Raw genomic sequence first — 18,331 nt, forward strand, 5'->3', positions numbered from 1 at the left:
GGCCAGGTGTGCACAAGGTGCTGCCCTACCCTCAGGCCAGCTGTGCACGAGACACAGCCCTACCCACAGGTCAGGTGTGCCTGAGGCGTGGCCCTACCCTCAGGCCAGGTGTGCCTGAGGCGTGGCTTGAGACTTTTCAAGAGTGACCCTGGAATCTGTCCTAGTACGCCTGCCTTTTCCTTTATGCTTCATCTCTATCTTTGGGCCCAAATCGACATTTGTCAGTCCGTTCACCTAGAATATTAACTCCCAAGCTCTGGAGATGTCCACATAGTTCTCGTTAGCTGACTAAAATGGCATCCTCTTACGGAAGAGACAGGCGAGACCATGGACACCTGAGAAGAAGAGCGCATTACTCTGTGCCAACTTTTCACACCTGATTCTCATTTGTTGTCATTGGGACAGTGCGGAGTGGGTGGTATAACCTCAGAACTGCAGAATGGCCAGTTGACATGCCAGTCCCATAGGACCCAGAACCAGGCTTGGAAGCCAGTTCGTCTCCCTCCTGTTTGGCTCTGGCCTCTGGTCAACATGAGAGGCTCAGGTTTGGTGGGAAGGTGGCTTCCACTTTATGTGCTGTGCTGGCTGCTTGCTCATGGCCAGTGCTGACCGTGCACACGGTACTTTGATGGAGACATGACTGTGAGGGGCCAGTTCTGAGGAGGCTTCTGTTCTTCAAAGCTTGTATTTCAATGGAGAGGGAACAGACAACAGGTACCACAGTGGAGACCTGGCTGCTGGCACCTTTTCTCTCTAGTCTTATCCTGGTTCTCTTTACCTTATTGCATAGATTCTATGGTGGTGAAAGTCAGGAAAAGCCTCTGTGCTCCACTCTTTGGACCTAGCATACTTCCAGAACTGTGGCCATGGAAAGAGAGGGACTAGGGTTCGGCTGGAGGTCTTCGGGGCTGGGTCCTATCCTTCAGAAAGCCTCTTCCTAGTTGTCTAGTTGGGGGCCATTCTCAGCATTTCTTCCTGGCCCTGCTGCACGTCAAGAATTTAATCACTGCCACCCCACTTCCCAACTCTTTCTAACATATGGATCCTTTGGGTGCCAAAAATGACCAGCAATCACTGCTGTCTTGTTCGTGCTTACCGAGTATCTGTTTTCCCCTTTCAATACCTGGTTATTTGCCCATTTCTGGTCCTTTCTAATGTCAGTCTTTTAAAAAGTTAATTAAACTGTAATCACTTCATTTTCCCCTCCCTTCTTCTTTCCAACCCTCCAGTGTCATATATGTTCACTCCCCTCAAATTCATACCTCTTTAGCTATTATTGTTACATATATATGGATAAATTTATAGATAAAACCTGCTAAGTCAATTTAGTGTTTTACATACACACACACACACACACACACACACACACACACACACACTTTTAGGGGTGACCATTTGCTATTGGATAGTCATTTAGTGTTTTACACACACATACACACACACACACACACTTTTAGGGGTGACCATTTGCTATTGGATAGTCATTTATAGGCTCATTCCTGATGAAGACTGATTCTCTCAGCAGTCATTAATTGCCTGTATTTCTTTATTTGGGCCCTGTGAGGTTTCCTCCATCCGCATCGGTATGCCATTTCTGTCTCTTTCTTATTAACCATCCCCCCCTCCCACCAGGGCTTCATGATGTAGCCCTGGATGGCCTGGAACTAGCTATGTAGATTAGACTGGCCTTGAACTCATAGAACTCTGCCTGCTTCTGCCTCCCGAGTGTGCTACATGCATGCTGTAATACCAGTTTTAACAATTATATCAGGAGTGTATTCTGGCCAAAGGCAGGGATATGATCCATGCCAGGCAGCCAGACACCTGACCTTTAGTGTTCGCCCCAGGAGTGTGTTCCATTGAGACCGAGATGGTGACTGACTCATCCCTGAAGCTAAAGCTAAGTTCCCAGAAGATCGTTGGCTCCTGCTTTGAAGAACCAGGGCAGTTGCATTTCCTAATCTCAAAACTTCAGCTTTTAAACTGAGTGTGGTGGGGGCACAGCTTTTAATCCCAGCACTGGGGAGGCAGAGGCAGGTGGGCCTCAGAGTTCTAGGCCAGCCTGGTCTACAAGGAGTTCCAGGATAGCAAGGGGGCTATGTAGAGAGATCTCATCTCAAAAAACTGCTTCAGCTTTTCCCTCCACAGTGTGGCTTGTTTCAGCAGCTTTTATCTTTTATTTGTATCAATGTTGATGTCTGTTGCTTACAACCAAACTGTGACGGCTGTGAGGTGTAGAGGAGCCAGCATGGGCCTGTAGTTGGGGAGGCACAACCAGACCACTGCTTTGGAAACAGTCTCTGGTGGGTTGGGCAGAAGAATGGATCAGAAAGACTTCGTAGCTACACTCCAACGAAGAGATAGAGGCAGCTAGGTTAGGCTGTGATGGGGTGGCCTACAAGGGGATTGCTCTCTGGAGTGCGACTGCCTTGACTTGCTTAGTGTTCAGCTCTGCATACATTTGAAGCAATTCACACTAATTTATTGTGTGCGCCAGTGTGCATCCACAGCTGGTGGGAGTCAGTTGTCTCCTCTCATCATGACAGCTCACCAGACACTGAGTTCAAGTAGTTATGCTTGGAGCCTGAGCCGTTGCTCTGGCCTGGATAAAAGTTTCCTCAAACCAAACATGTTGGTTTAAACAAGAGGTCTCAGTCAAAGTGAAAGGAGGCACGCTGGCACCTCTCCTGGGGTTTTGAGTTGGTGGGGGCTGGGCTGCAGGGACCATTGTGAAGACAGTCATATCTAGAACCAGCTGATTTTAGCAAGGATTACTCTTGGTGGTGTAGGTGGGCTTGTTCTAGTCAGTTGTAAAGTTTTTGAACAAAAACCTGTTTCTGAAAAACCAACAACAACAAAAATATGCTTGCTTCATGGCTTGCCAACACCATCTCTGTGAGCCTCCTTCCTGTGTCTAGATTTCAGGCTAGCCAATGCCAACAGCGGTGTGAGACCAACTGCCCACATAAAGATTTTTTTCCCTGTATGTATTATACACCATTGTACCTTGTCCGGGTTGCTTCCCTGGAGAACTGCTCTTTTGCTTTCATTCAGGGCGGTCAGTACAAACAACAGAGGCCATGCTAGTCTTTCAGAAGAGGAAAGGATGTATTATAGGCTTGCATAGCGCACAGACATTGACAGGACTAGAGCCAGGCTTGGGAGCTTCTTGCCTAAGAACAGTGGCCTCTGGCCTGGATGTGGCCATCTCAGATTACATCCATGTTGCCAAAGCTACTGTTGGGTCTGGAGAGCTAGCTGGTTGTTACTTTCATTGTCCTCGCTAGAAAATGGATTCTCTGTGGCACCTGCACCTCACTTCCTGTTTTGGTCATGTTTATTTCATGTATGATTGCTGGTGACAAGCTTATATGTCTGAACCCGCTCTAAGCAGGGGTGAGGAAGTGAATCTTCTGGCTTGGATCTTGGAGAGATCACGGACTCATCATGTGGGACGTTACCTGGGATGGAAAAGGTATCCAAAGGGCTGGAAATATGCCTGGCTTTTTGTCTCTGTTTCCAACCTTGGAATCCTACAGAGGCCATCAGATGGTACCATAGTTGACTATGGACATCTCAGTGGAGCTGCGGCCCAGCGCAGAAGGCTGGGAAGTGCTTGTTGCCCGTCTTTTAGTCAGGCTCATGGGAAGTGTCAAAGTATTAGATGTTCTCACCTTCCTACTCAACCACACTCTTCCAATAAAAAGAGACTTAACAAAAGCAGCCGGTGTGAGTGACAGCAAGAACTAGGACTCAGGGCAGGGAGGTTGCTCAGTGGATAAAAGGCGGCTGTGCAAATTGATGATCTGAGTTCAGCTGTTCAGAATGCATGTGAAAGCAAGGCAGAGAGAAGCAGTGTGGTGCATGTCATGTCTGCAGATAGACAGAGTGGTGCGGGTCTGCAGACAGACAGACAGAGTGGTGCGTGTCTGCAGACAGACAGACAGTGTGGTGCGTGTCTGCAGACAGACAGACAGAGTGGTGCGTGTCTGCAGACAGACAGACAGAGTGGTGCGTGTCTGCAGACAGACAGACAGAGTGGTGCGTGTCTGCAGACAGACAGACAGTGTGGTGCGTGTCTGCAGACAGACAGACAGTGTGGTGCGTGTCTGCAGACAGACAGACAGTGTGGTGCGTGTCTGCAGACAGACAGACAGTGTGGTGCGTGTCTGCAGACAGACAGACAGTGTGGTGCGTGTCTGCAGACAGACAGACAGAGTGGTGCGTGTCTGCAGACAGACAGACAGTGTGGTGCGTGTCTGCAGACAGACAGACAGTGTGGTGCGTGTCTGCAGACAGACAGAGTGGTGCATGTCTGTAATCCCAGCACTCCTGGAGTGCAGACATGAGACTCCCCTCCTTCCCCCACCACACAGAAGCTCATGAGCCAGCTAGCTTGGAGTTATCTGTGTAGCAGTGTCTAACAAGAGAGACCTTCCTTAAAAATGAGATGAAAGGTGAGGACTGACCCCTGTGATTGCCTTCTAACCACACATGCACTGTGGTATGTGAGCACTCTCACACACAATCACAAATACACACACTAAATCTATATATTTAATCTTTATTAGTGTGTATGTGCAGGTATGAGTGAGTGTCAGTGTGTGCATGCTAAGGTCATGTGGAGGTCAGAGGACAACTTTCAGGACCTGATTTTCTCCTTCCATCCTGGGACTTGGGGATGGACACAGGTCACCATGCATTCTCAGTAAACCTATACTTACTGAGCCATCTTACCAGCCACAAGCAACATTAGAAAAAGAAAAGGTAAAATTAATTTGCTTTTAGTTTGGGAATGCAAGGAGGTATTTCCTCTCTACCCTCTTATACCCACTCCACTGGTTTTATTTGAAGCTGATTCCACCCCCGGCTTGGCTCAGTATTTCTTTGTCTCTCTTTGTTTATGCTTTTGAATAAACATATTTGTGAGTCATTTGCACAACTGAAGGTTTGGGGGCAACCTGGTCATATGACTGTACAGACTTCCATGGCAGGTCCCCACTTCCCATCCCTGGCCCTTGTAGTATAACACCCTACACAGAGCCTAAGTACACACCTTGATGAGTTTTTACTCATCTGGCCAGCAAGGACATCAAGATGTAGACCTTTGCAGCATTCTGGAGGTCTCTTTTATGCTCTTCTGTGGTCAGGAACACCAAAGCTAACTGCTATTGTAACTCCTACCACCAGGCTAATTTTGACTACTTACAAACTTCATTCGAATATTGTCACATGGTGTGTTCTTTTTGTGTGTCTGGCTTCTTATTATCTTAGGTATCTGTTTGGCTGTGTAAATATTTTGTGTGTATGCATGTAGTCACCTGTTGATGACCATTTGTGCTGTTTCCACTCACTTATCATGTAAGATGGAGCCTTCCTTTATTCAATATCTACTTCCATGTCTCCTTTGCTCTGGCGGCTAGTGGAAAGAGAAAATGGATCTCCTGGGGGAGGGAAGAGATTACGTTTATAGGGAGTCTGCCCTGTGAAGCATTTCCACTGCCTGCCACGTATGCTCCACTTCCAACCATGTGGGCTCCACTGCCAGTCACGTGTGCTCCACTGTCTGCCACGTGTGATCCATTGCCGGCCATGTGGGCTCCACTGCCAGTCACGTGTGCTCCACCACTAGTCATGTGGACCCGTCCTGACAGCACTGTGAGCAGGGTTTTCCATGAGGACCAAATTGAGGTTTGGAAAATTCAGACAACTTGGGGCTGGGGAGATTGTTCCTTGATTAAGGTACTTGCCATATAAGGCTTAGGACCCAAGCTCAGGCCCCCAGAACTCAAGGAAAGCTAGACACATCCATAATTTCAGGAGTCTATGGTGGGATGGGAGGGAGAGATGGAGACAGAAGAACCTGTGGACACTCTCAGGTGGGTAAGCTTGACAGAGATAGTATCGAGCAACAACATTCCCGTCTCAAACAAGATGGAAGGTGAGGACCACCCCTGAGGTTGCCCTTTGACCTCCACATGTGCATCACAAGGCACAGATGACCATATTCACACACATGAACACGCCCACACACATTAAAAAAGAAAAGGAAAGAAAAAAAAAAAACAGACAACTTGCTCAAAGCCAGACATCTCTGAAGTGTCAAGGGTTGGTGATGGTCTGATGGGCAGTGGTTACATTCCCAGGTATGGACTTGTGCCACCTGAGCCTCACCCAGGTCATCCAGAAGCTGAATCACAGCGGGCAATGGGAGAACAGAGAGAGCTGAGGTGTGGCAAGCCTCGGAAGTGTTAGCTCACTGCAGAGGGTTCTGTGCAGGCTCAGATGGAGCTCTGGGTTCCATATCATGCTGGCCTGTGGTTGTGCTTCCCTCGGTGGGTGGGTGACGTTTCTTTCCTCTCCCATGACTCATTTCTTCCAGGCCTGCTATCTCCCTCCACATCTGTGACTTGCACTGTGCACACCAAGTGACCATGACGAAGTTGGCTGAGTACAGCTGGTCCCCTGGCGTCTGCAGGGTGCTGCCTGCCGTTTGTTTCCTCTGCTCTGCTCTCCCCTCCTCCGCTGACGCAGGCTCTGCCTTCACCATGGCACACTCAGGTGCCCACTTTTGTCTTGCTTCTCAGTTCTTGCTCTCATAGGAGAAATTCCTGGCTGGTCCTAACCACCTCCTACTCCTCTTCCTTACCCCTGGGGTTGTGAATGTAGATATGGTAGTGGTTCATCTTTTATTGTGGTAAAATACATGTAATATAAACTGACTGTTTTAATCTTGTTTTTGAGGTATGAGGATCAAACATAAGGCCTCATGCATGCTAGACAAATGCTCTATCCCTGAACTACACTCCCACGCCCTTTAATCATTTAGCAGTGTGTAATTGTGTACCATTCAGGACATTAATAATATTGTGCAATCATCACCGATATCTAGCCCCAGAACATTTTTATCATTCCGCAAGGAAGTCAGTATCCACTAGGCAGTCCCTCTTCCTTTTCTCCCCTTCCAGCCTCTGGTAACCATTAGTCGTTCTGCTTGACTGTTCTGAGCACTCCCTGCATGCCAGGCATTGTGCTAACCTTGCTGTACACACATCTCAAGGTTTGGGCGAATGCTCTGCAAGACTGGGTTCTTCCACTCACAGGTGAAGGAAATGGGACCCAGAGAGAAAAGACATCTGTGAGGTCATAAGGCCTGTAACTCGCAGAATCTGGACCAGAACGCCAAACCCAGTGCCATTTCTACCCCGTGTTAAACGATGAGCAAGCTCTGAGAACTTTCCCAGGATAAACATAAATTACGTAGGTCTGGCTGATCTCAAAGCCCACATTGCTCCATTATGAAAGAATATTCCTTCCATTCCACCCCAAAGGTCAAGCAGGAACAAAAAGATGGAGCACAGATTCAAATGACTTATGCCCTAGGAATTTTCCAGGATCTGAGATGCTGATAATGAGATAATGAGACCCAGGACATTGTCAGTTGCATTTGCAAACTGTGGGATGATATTCAGGGCAGCCAGGTAAGAAAGAGGGGATCCTTGTATGCTACTGACTAAGGGGCCTCAGGAGAGAGGTGGGTATGACCTGGGCCAGATGCTTGGTGTGTGGTGAAAATTCTCTACTCAGGAATTTGGGCTTATGGTTACTACAACCATGGAGACCGACTTTCTATATGGTTATAGAAATGAAAGCACCACTTCAGTGACATGAATAAAATTAAATTGAGAAAGAAAGACAGAGAAAAAGAGAACACATGGAAGTATTTATTTAACAGAGATAAGGCTGCTATGTAATCAAGGCAGTTTTTTTATTCCTGACATCTTGCTACTAGGGCAAATTTCTTTTGGATGACCCATCCTTCCTTTTTCACTAATCATATTAAAATTTACCAGTGTATCAATTTAGTTTGCATATGTATAATTTATGTGTATACTCTTCATGTGCATATATATTATTTATACATGTAAGCCTATTTGTAGTGGATTAACATTCAATTTTGTAAGTATTTATAATTTTGTTTCATTTTGTTTTAGTATTTTAGAAAATACATATTTTTTCCAACTCTCAGACAATTCTGTAAACCTTTGAGGAACCTGGTGGACCAGAGACACTGAGCCCACAGGCTTCTGACATAAGCCGGCTCTGTGGGTCTCCTTGGGTGAGCATCCTTGATGGGTAGCCTTTGTTTATTCTTTGGAATCTAGCCATTCTTGTCACACAGCCAGACCAGAGCTCAGAGGCGAGAGTCCTGCATATTTGGAAAAACACTGAACTATGTTCCTCAATCAACTGTTCCAAGGAAAAGTTCTTACATGCTTGTGGCAGGGCTTGTAGCTGCCATTCAAAGTGACAGCCAAATCACTAGCAAATAAAGGGAGGGGGGCAGAGGGTCTCACTATGGAATGGGTCCCAGCCACGTGTGAGCATGACTCTGCTAGTAGAAGTGCAGAAAACACGTGAACTATCACAGATTTGAAGCACAGGTACTTATTTTACAGAACATAATTGCCCTGATTTCGTCTCTTTTGCTGTGTAGTGGCCGTGAGCAACTTAGAGGAGAAAGGATTTATTTCAGCTCACAGTTGCAGGTCACAGGGAAGCCACAACACAACCACAGCCAAGATCAGAGAAGAGTGAATGCGCCCATGCTTCCTGCTTGCCTAGCTTCCTCTGCCCTTACACAGTCCAGGGTCCTAAACTGGGAACTGTGCTGCCCACTTTCACACTGGATCTTCCCACTTCAGTTAATTTAAGACAACCACCTCCCCCAAACATGCCCACTGAAAATTTCTTCCCAGGTGATTCTAGATCATGGCAAATTGACAATTTAACAAATCATCACAATAGCTGCAACCTCTTTCACACCCACTAAGCTGCTCAGGTCTTCACTGCTTGGTGTAAGCTGTATTTAACCCATGAGGTGGCTACTAGCACATGGACCAAGTAGCCTGGCCTTAACTTTTGTAGGGATGACATTACATTATGAACACGCTTTGTTTCTTACTTCTCTTGCCCAATGTTCCGTCTCATAAAATTATCATGCTCTGTTTATCAGTAGTTTTTTCTTTTAAAACCCTGGGCAGTGCTCCATTGTGTAAACATACAGTAATTTGTTTATTCCTGTACTTGGTGATGGACGTTTAGACCGTTTCTTGTTTGGGATATTATATACACATCAACTATGAACATCTGATACAAGGTCTTTGTGGATATATAACTTAGTTTCTGTTAAATAAATATTTGGAGGAGAACTGCAGGGTTATGTGGTAGGTGTGTGTGTAACCCTGTAAGAGACTGCTAAATAGTTTTCCCAGATGGCTGTGCTGTGCTTTATCCCTCAAGAGTGGGTGAGAATTCTGGACATTCTTCATCAGGCAGTACTTGATTAGTGCACTCTTCAAAGGGAGATTTATTTTATTATTATTTTTAAACTATTTACACTATTCTTTGAGATTTTAAAAAATGTATATCAGTGTTTTGCCTACACATATGCCTGTGTACATTGGATCCCTTGGAACTCGAGTGACAGACTGTTGTTAGCCACCATGTAGGTGCTAAGAATTGTAATCTGACAGTGCACCATCTCTTTAGCCCTGATTTTATTATCTTTAACTATGGGTGTGTGTTTACACTTGCACAAATGTGTGTATGTGAATATAGTGCCTGGGGAGGCCAGAAGAGGGGACTGGATTCCCTGGGACCTGGAGCCACCATGCCAGGTTATGTCTCTCGCTATATGCTATCTTTCTGCAGCTTTGGTGACTTATTGAATTGTGTCCTTATCACTGGTGTAAGTTATAGGATTGCAAGTGTTTTGTACTAGTTTCTGCCTTGCTCTTTGGTTTCTTTTTAAATTTTCTAAAATGATATTTAATTGTGTGTGTGTGTGTGTGTGTGTGTGTGTGTGTGTGTGTGTGTGTAGGTCAAGGGACAACTCAAAGGGGTTAGTTCTTTCCTTCCACCTTGTGGGTTCTGGGATAAACTCAGGTTTCAGAGTTGGTGGCAAGTGCCTTTACAACCTGATCCATCTCATTGTCATTGTTTTTGACAAAGTCTTGCTATGCAAGCTGAGACTGGCCTGAAATTTATTAGTCTTCTGATTCCATCTCTTATGTGTGGAGGTTGCAGTGTGTGCCACCATGCCTGGCTTTTGATTTTCTCAGAATAACTCTAAAGAACAGAATTGTAAGACATTTTAATAAGGTCTAACTGTCCCTTTCCCCAGCTCTCTCCTCTCCCATTTCCTCTTCTCCCCTCCCCTTGAGTCCACTCACTCATTTATTTTTTGCCTTTATGTGTTTGTATATATAATTATAATATATATTATATAATTATCCACCTCCTGACCCCAACTCTATGTTCTCTCTACTTCAAAATAAAATCAAAAGGAGGAAACAATATCCCGGACAAATAAAGCCAACAAAGCAAAGCTGCACAGCTAAGCATGGAGTCCCTTTTGTGCTGTTCAACTGCTCCTGGATACGGAGCCTGCCCTGGAGTGTTGTCAATACATCCAGTGACGTGGCTTTGCGGAAAATTGATTTCTCTTTCTCCCGCAGATATCACCTGTAAATAGCTTTGTGGTTAGTGGTGGGAGTTGGTGTCCACTTCTCCTTCTGTGTGCTGAAATTTTGTCTGCTCTGTACTTGTGCATGCTGTCATAGCCCCTGTGAGTTCATGTGTATCAGCCCTGTTGTGTTTGGAAGACACCGTTTCCTTGGAGTCAGTCACCACTTCCGGCTCTTATAATTTTTCTGCCTCCATTCTATATAATTTCCTAAGCCTCGAGGGGAGGGATTTGATAAAGACGTCTTGTTTAGGGCTGACCGCTCCGAAGTCTCTCACTCTTTGTGCACAGTCCAGTTGTGGGTCCCTGTTAACTACCATCCACGGACACAGTCCAGTCGTGGGTCCCTGTTAACTACCATCCACGGACACAGTCCAGTCGTGGGTCCCTGTTAACTACCATCCACGGACACAGTCCAGTCGTGGGTCCCTGTTAACTACCATCCACGGACACAGTCCAGTCGTGGGTCCCTGTTAACTACCATTCACGGAAGAGAAAGCATTTTTGAAATATGATATCTTAGTCATTGTTCTTCTGCTGTGAAGAGATAGCATGATTAAGACAACTTCTACAGAAGAAAGCATTTAGTTGGGGGCTTTGCTTAGAGTTTCAGAGGTTTAGTCCATTATCATTACGGTGGCGAGCATGGTGGCAGACATTCATGGTGCTGGAGAAGTATCTGAGAGTGACATCCTGATCCACAAGCAGAGGGAGAAAGAGAGCTGGGCCTGGCGTGGGCTTTTGAAACCTTAAAGACCACCCCCAGTGATATACTTCCTCCAATGAGGTCACACCTACTTCAACAAGGCCACATTGTCTAATACTTCTTAAATAGTGCCATTCCCTGATAAACATTCAAATAAACGAGCCTGTGGGGGCAATCATTCCCTCCAGTAGCCTACAAAGTACCTTCCAGTACCAGGAACACTTGTTGGTAGGGGTGAGGCCTTTAGTTGGGCACTAGCTTGGTTTATACATATTCAATGACATAAATAAGTTGTGTCTTCATAAATAGGGATTTATCATTGGATAGCCATTAGCTGAAGAATGGATAATAAAAATGTGGTACATTTACATTGTTTAGTTGCTAAAAAAATGAAGCCAGGAAATTTGCCAGGAAATGGATTGAGCTAGAATCATCCTGAGTGAGGCAACGGGGACAGCAACACACAAAGATCACGTGTTTTCTTTATATGCAGATGTTAGCTTTTAAGCTTTAGCCTTGAGAATTTCATTTGGAACGACCACAGAGGTTAGGTAGCTAGTAAGGGACCGGGGGAGAAGGGGATCTTCCAAGGAAGGGGAAATAGTGTACAGTGGTGTAAAGAGATAAAGGGACTAGAATAGGAGGACTGAATGGGGAGGGGATGAGAAGGCAGAATAAAGGAGGAATCTGGGGAGGGACAACTGACACCAAAGGCCTTTTGAAAAGTCATATGGAAACCTGCTACTGTAGGAGTTTCCTAAAGTACACATATATATAAAAGAAATGTAAATGGAGTCATCGTATAGTGGGTGGGACAATGCCCCAACTAGATATCCTATGCCATCAGTAAATCCTTCAGTGTCAGGAATAGATTACACCTTGTTGAATTCCCCATCCCCAAATATCGCAAGTCATTGCCAAGGATGTTGGTTAACCATTATGCTTAATTGTCTATGCCTAACCATTAAAGAAGACCTAATGCTACTGTGCCTCAAACTGTTTTACTACCTATAAGAGGAAGGTAAGCTCTATAAATCAACCAACTACAGCCAGTTGAGCCTGACACCAAAGTTATTAAATAAAGACACAATAAGAAAGCAAACAAACAACAGAACCCAAACTATGAACCAATTTCCTTCATGAACATAAAGAAAAAAAAATTCTCAAATTCTGCAAACTGAAGTCAAGAACTCATTAAGATCAAATACCACGACCAAGCTATTTCCTTTCTTGGGGTGTAAACGTACTAGAAATGATGACTGTGTGACCTATGGCACCTTCAGCAGTGAAGTGTGGCTGATGGAAGAGGCCTTGAGGCTGTCACAACCAAGGTGGCAGTTGAAGCAACAAGAACAGCATGCTGGAGTGAGAACATCATCAGTGGTCCCCAGTGGGCTTAATCCAGGCTAAACAGTCTCATAGCAACAGCAGCCCCCTAGAATGAAGAGCTCATGGGAAATTACTGGATGATACAGGGATCGTTAGAGTAGTGTCTCCCACTTATGCTGCTACATACAACATTACTCATTTTTAAACAATTAGACTTATTTTATGTGTGTGAGTCTTTTGTCTGCAAGTATGTATGTGTACCATGTGTGTGGCTGATGCCTGTTGAGGTTAGAAGGGGATGTTCAATTCCCTGGAACTAAAGTCACAGGTGTTGTGAGCCACCATATGGGTGCTGGGAATTGAACCCCAGTCTTCTGCAAGAACAAGAGCTCCTGTTCTTGTGCTCAGCCTACAACATTGCTCTTTTGTTGAAACAATAGTGTGATTGTTTGAATAAGAACGGCTCCACAGAGCTCCCTCATAGATATGAATACCTGGTCCCCAGGGAGTAGCACCATTCGAAAGAATTGGGAGATTGGGGGATGTGATCTGCTGGGAGGAAACTCTGAAGTTTCAAAAGCCCAGGCAAGACCCCCCCTCCCCGGCTTGTAGAATAAGACAGAGCTCTTAGCTACTTCTCCAGAACTCCAGAAGTTGGTACCAAGGATCAGGGTGTTGCTGCGACGGGCCTGACCATGCTGCTTGTTGGCAGGATGTGGAATTTGGATTAGGAAACAGTTGAATGCTTTAAGTGGGGCCTTAATGGACCATACTTTCAGGAACACGGAGGACTGTGCTGAGAACAATGTAGATGAGGATTGTTTAGAAACACTCAAGTGGTTTCAGAGGGGAAGAATATTAGTAAGGGGCCTAGAGAACTTTCTTGTGATATTTGGGCAAAGAATGTGGTTGCTTTCTGCCCTTGTCTAAAAGAACTGCCTGAGACTAAATTGAAGAGTTTGGATTAACATCACTGGCAGAGGAGATTTCAAGACAGCCCAGTATTGATGGTGTTGTACGGTTCTTAGTGGTCACTCTTACACGGAGCCATGAAGAAAACGATCAAGCCAGGCGAAGAGAAATACAACATGTGCAGTGTGAGGAGGAAAGGAGCACCAGGAAGTGTAATGAGCTAAGTCCAGTGCTTGAGGAGATGAAAAGTTTAAAGAGAGGCCTGATGCTAAATGGAATAAAAGGAGTGATGACCTCAGAGCAAGACCACACCCAGCTAAGTTTCCAACCTGTGAACAGGAATTAAAGAAAAGATTATGCAGTAAAGGAAACTGTCAACAACAGAAAGCTGATGCTAATGTAATTTAACAAGGGGGCCAAGTTTAAGCCCCAGCAGGCTGCAGAACTTGGCAGATTTGACCATATGGTTCTGGCTGCATAGTCAAGGGTCCAAAAAGGCTTGAGAAATCTCCCTCTGAGGCCAGGTGTGTGTGTCCCTGCATGGAGGCCCAGAGAGGCCTCTGTGTGAAGCTATGAATGTGAAGACTGGATTGTGTTGGACATGTCGAGTCAAGAGAGTCCTGCCAAGGAGAACCGCTAAGAGGATGTGGAGCCACTTGAGAGAGAGGAGTGCCGCAGTGTCTGTCTCTCCGATTGTGGATCCAGATGCAGGACCCTCAGGTAGTTCTCCTGCACCATGTCCGCCTGCACGTTGCCATGCACCGTCGTGGTGATAATGATTGAACCTCTGAAACTGTAAGCAAGCTCCAGTTAAATACTTTCCTTTACAAGAGGTGCCTTGGTCATGGTGTCTCTTCATAGCAACAGAACAGATGGGTACAAGAGAGTCACTAATTTTGTTCTGTATTGGATTTTGTTAATGTTTCTTTTTTAGTATCTGTCCAAGACCAATTGTCACTTGACTGGGGTGGATAGCAGTGGGCCTTCAGGTTCCACCCCATCCTTTGTAAAACATTTTATTTTTAAATGTTGATCTTTAAATATCTTACAGATTTTAGAAAGCAAGAAGAAGGAGGGTAAAAAAGTAGTCAAACTACTCTTTGCAAGTGGAAAAGAATATTCCACAAGAGCCATAAATTTGTTACATGATAACACCAGTTCCAGGGAACTTATTTGTTGGTTAGAGAGGTTCCAGAAGTCCCCAGCCCAACATTATACTGCTGTTGTTTGCATGCCAAGACTTAGTGATAAATACCTACTGCAGAAAGCACGGCATGCTCTCAAAGTTATGTAAATACTTGAGGATATTTCCAGTATCCAGACTTCATTTTCCCTCCTTGATCCAGGCAACAACTTCATGTCTCAGAGGACCAGGGACCCACATCATTTAACAAAGGCCGGTGACTGGAAAGAGCTGCTGGGTACCATTATTTGAACTGAAAGCAGAACAACCCCCAGCTTTCCCCATGGCCAGACCATGGGAAACTACTCCGCCTCCATACTGAAACATCAAAAAGAAAGGCTACCCTGACATCACTGGCTCTTGAACCAGAAAATTTGATACTAAGTCGTAAGTCAACACTGAAGGCTAATGGATTTCCATTACTGATATGTAGACTAGTGTAACTATAGGTACGTTCACAGAGAGACCTACAGACAGACATATACACTACACACACATGGACACAGACACTGAAACACCACACACACACACACACACACACAGACACGAACATGGACACCCCATCTTTCAAAATTACCATTGCTATTCCTGAATCCTGGTCATCTGCCAATGGGGAAAATGAGACACACCTCTGAGTGAGGATCAAGGAGGCTCTGGGAATATTATCAGTGTCAGGAAAGAGGTGGTGTTTTCCATCCTCCTATGGTTGTGAGTTGCTTTCTTAAGCTTGAAGAATTTGGGAAGGGTTCCCCAAGGGTTTGCAGGGACTGTGTGCTACTCCATCGGTGTGGAAAGGGACTTAGCAAGTCCTGGCAAAGGACTGTGGAGATAGTGTGGTCTGAGAGATCTCGGTGGCTATCGTCTCACTTTGGCAGCTCCGCGTCTCTGTCTTCTAGAATGAAGAGTGCCAGGGCCACAGGCAGATAGGGATGAGAAATGAATTAGAACAGGGTTGAGAAAACCTGATGGGCATTACCTTTTCCTGTCTGTCTTCCTCCTTCTGATCATAAAGAGGAGGTAGGGAAATGCTGGGTGGCTGAAACCTTTCACTGGGTAAATGTGAAGACTTGGCATGGAAAGGGTTATTCTATAGAAAGCTACTTTGACAAAGCAGCCATGTTTGCAGCGCATATCTAGACATAGGTATGCCTTCCTCGGTACCAGCTGTGGAAGAACCGAGCTGCAAAGTGTCCATGAACCAAACGTTGTCAAGAATCATTTTGGGGTTGGAGAGATGGCTCAGCGGTTAAGAGCATTGCCTGCTCTTCCAAAGGTCCTGAGTTCAGTTCCCAGCAACCACATGGTGGCTCACAACCATTTGTAATGAGGTCTGGTGCCCTCTTCTGGCCTTCAGGCATACACGCAGAAAGAATATTGTATACATAATAAATATTTAAATAAATAAATAAGTTTTAAAAAAAATTTAAAAAAAAGAATCATTTTGATAAGATACTGGTGAATCAGGGAAGGGTTACTGTGTTAATATCCAAGTTAACCAAATGAAATCAGTACTATTTATGTGTACAAAAAGGAGTGGGTGGCCACTGTGACTAAGCCTCTGGCTTTCACGTGTTTGGGTATCATAAGTGCACACAAGGCAGGCTTCCAAAAGCTAACTGCAACTGACTGCTCACTGTGCTCCAATATCGGGCTCCAAGTGGATGTTTGGAGCTGGAGATGCCAACACCTGCCAGGCACTGGGCTTTTATTTATTTATTTATTATTTTTCTTTTCTTTTTTCTTTTTTTTTAAAGAAAGAAAACAAACTATCTTTCTTCATTTTACATACAAATCCCAGTTCCCACTCCTTCCCCTCCTCCCATTTCCCCCATCTCACCCTGCATCCACTCCCCAGAGAGGGCAAGGCAAATTGCTCCGAAGAAGTACTAAGGCCCTCCCCACTATGTCCAGGCTGAGCAAAGTACCTATCCAAAGAGAATGGTTTCCAAAAAGTCAGTACAAACAGCAGGGACAAATCTTGGTGCTACTGCCAGTGGCCCCACAGTCTGCCCCAGCCACGCAACTGTCACTCACATTCAGAGGGTCTAGTTTGGTCCTATGCTGTTTTCTTCCCTGTCCGGGTGGAGCTGGTGAGCTTCCATTAGCTTAGGTAAGCTGTTTCAGTGGGTGTCCCCATCACAGTCTTGACCTCTTTGCTCGGCACTGGGCTTTTTAAATGTGTTCATGGAATTCTCCCAGCTACTTTTCAGAATGGATATTCCTGTTATCCATTTCACAGGCAAACAAATCTTGTTGAAGAAGTTAGGTAACTTGCCCTGGCCCTCTCACTTGACAAGGGGCAGGACCACATGGCAGACTAACATTCACTTTCAGGCTCCATGAAGCATTATTTCCGCATCAGCCTAAGCACTTCTTTTTAGAGAGGAGCTAAGAGGCCTGAGTACTTACTGGTTTTGATTCCAACAGTAAAAGTATTAAGTCCTCTTTCCTGTCTGTCACACTGTGGTCTCTCCTCTTCTTTTCCTTAAAGTACAGGCACAAATAAGGTAGCCATTCATTAATGAGAGTTGCCTCAGTAAAGTGTTGTGAATCGGGTGGCTCAAGCAACCGAAATTTGTTGCTCCGTGATCTCTGAGAGTGTCTCTAGCTCAGAGCCCCGAGTAGTCTGCTTCAAAGTGTAACCAGTGAGAAAGCAGGAAGCAGCCCCACTGAGGGCTCCTGCCACCTCTGGAGCGGTGGTCTTTAGGTGGTTTGAGACCTGCTGCATGTCTTCATGGCATCTGTTCGGAGTCCTCAATGGCCACCCAGCATTCTTACACTCTGTAAGTATTTACCAAGGGACCATTGTGTTCCAGGCTCCCTGCCAAGGTGGGCACTGTAGCCAGCGACCAGATGCAGTCTTCACACTCGGGCAGCGAGGAAGGCAGAGTTGTAAACACTGAGATTCGGTTCTTTACCAGATGTTTGCATAAGAGGATGACAGACTGATCTGAAACTGATGGAAGAATGCCTGGCAGATGTCTGAGAGGATGTAGCAGCTAATCTGAGCCTGAGGGTGAAGAACAGATAAGATAAATGGACGGTTTCAAGAAGACAGACAATGAAGTCCTGAAGGCATAAGAAATGAGCTTACAAGTAGGGCCTGGAATGCAAGGGGCAGGATGAGAGGTGAGGGCTGGGCCTGCCAACTTCCATAGGAGCCGTATTGTCCAGACTTAGTGAGCTCAGGATTTTAGGCTTTACACTGGACAATAGCAGCCATTATAGCTGATTGTGTTTCCAGAGAAGGACAAGTGGTAGTGCCCACTCTGAAGAGCTCAGAATAATTCTGCAGAGAAAATCAGGTTAAACTAGGTCTTTAGTGTAGGTCCTAATCCTCTAGGAAGCGACATCTGACAGAAAGAAACTTGGAGCTAGGGACTGACATACACATGTGAAGATGATGTTCACAGGTAAAGTCCTCGGTGTTTTATGATAAAATCCAAATCCAGTCGTACTGCAGGACGAGGCTCAGCCACCCTCCCCGACAAACCATTCAAAGAGACACGCAATGGCAAAAGGGAGAACCATGAGGTTTAACCAAAGTGGCTCATTGAGAAGAGGAACTGGTAAAGGGCCCAGTGCCCCCCAAGTCTGTCTTCAGGGTACTGACCCAAGTTTTAGTTTTAAAAAGAGGAAGAATGGGGGCAGGGGACAAGAAGCATCTGTAACT

This window comes from Microtus oregoni, unplaced genomic scaffold, assembly GCF_018167655.1.
Source record: "Microtus oregoni isolate MIOR12 unplaced genomic scaffold, Mior012 000025F_ref0000491, whole genome shotgun sequence".
Classification (NCBI taxonomy): Eukaryota; Metazoa; Chordata; class Mammalia; order Rodentia; family Cricetidae; genus Microtus; species Microtus oregoni.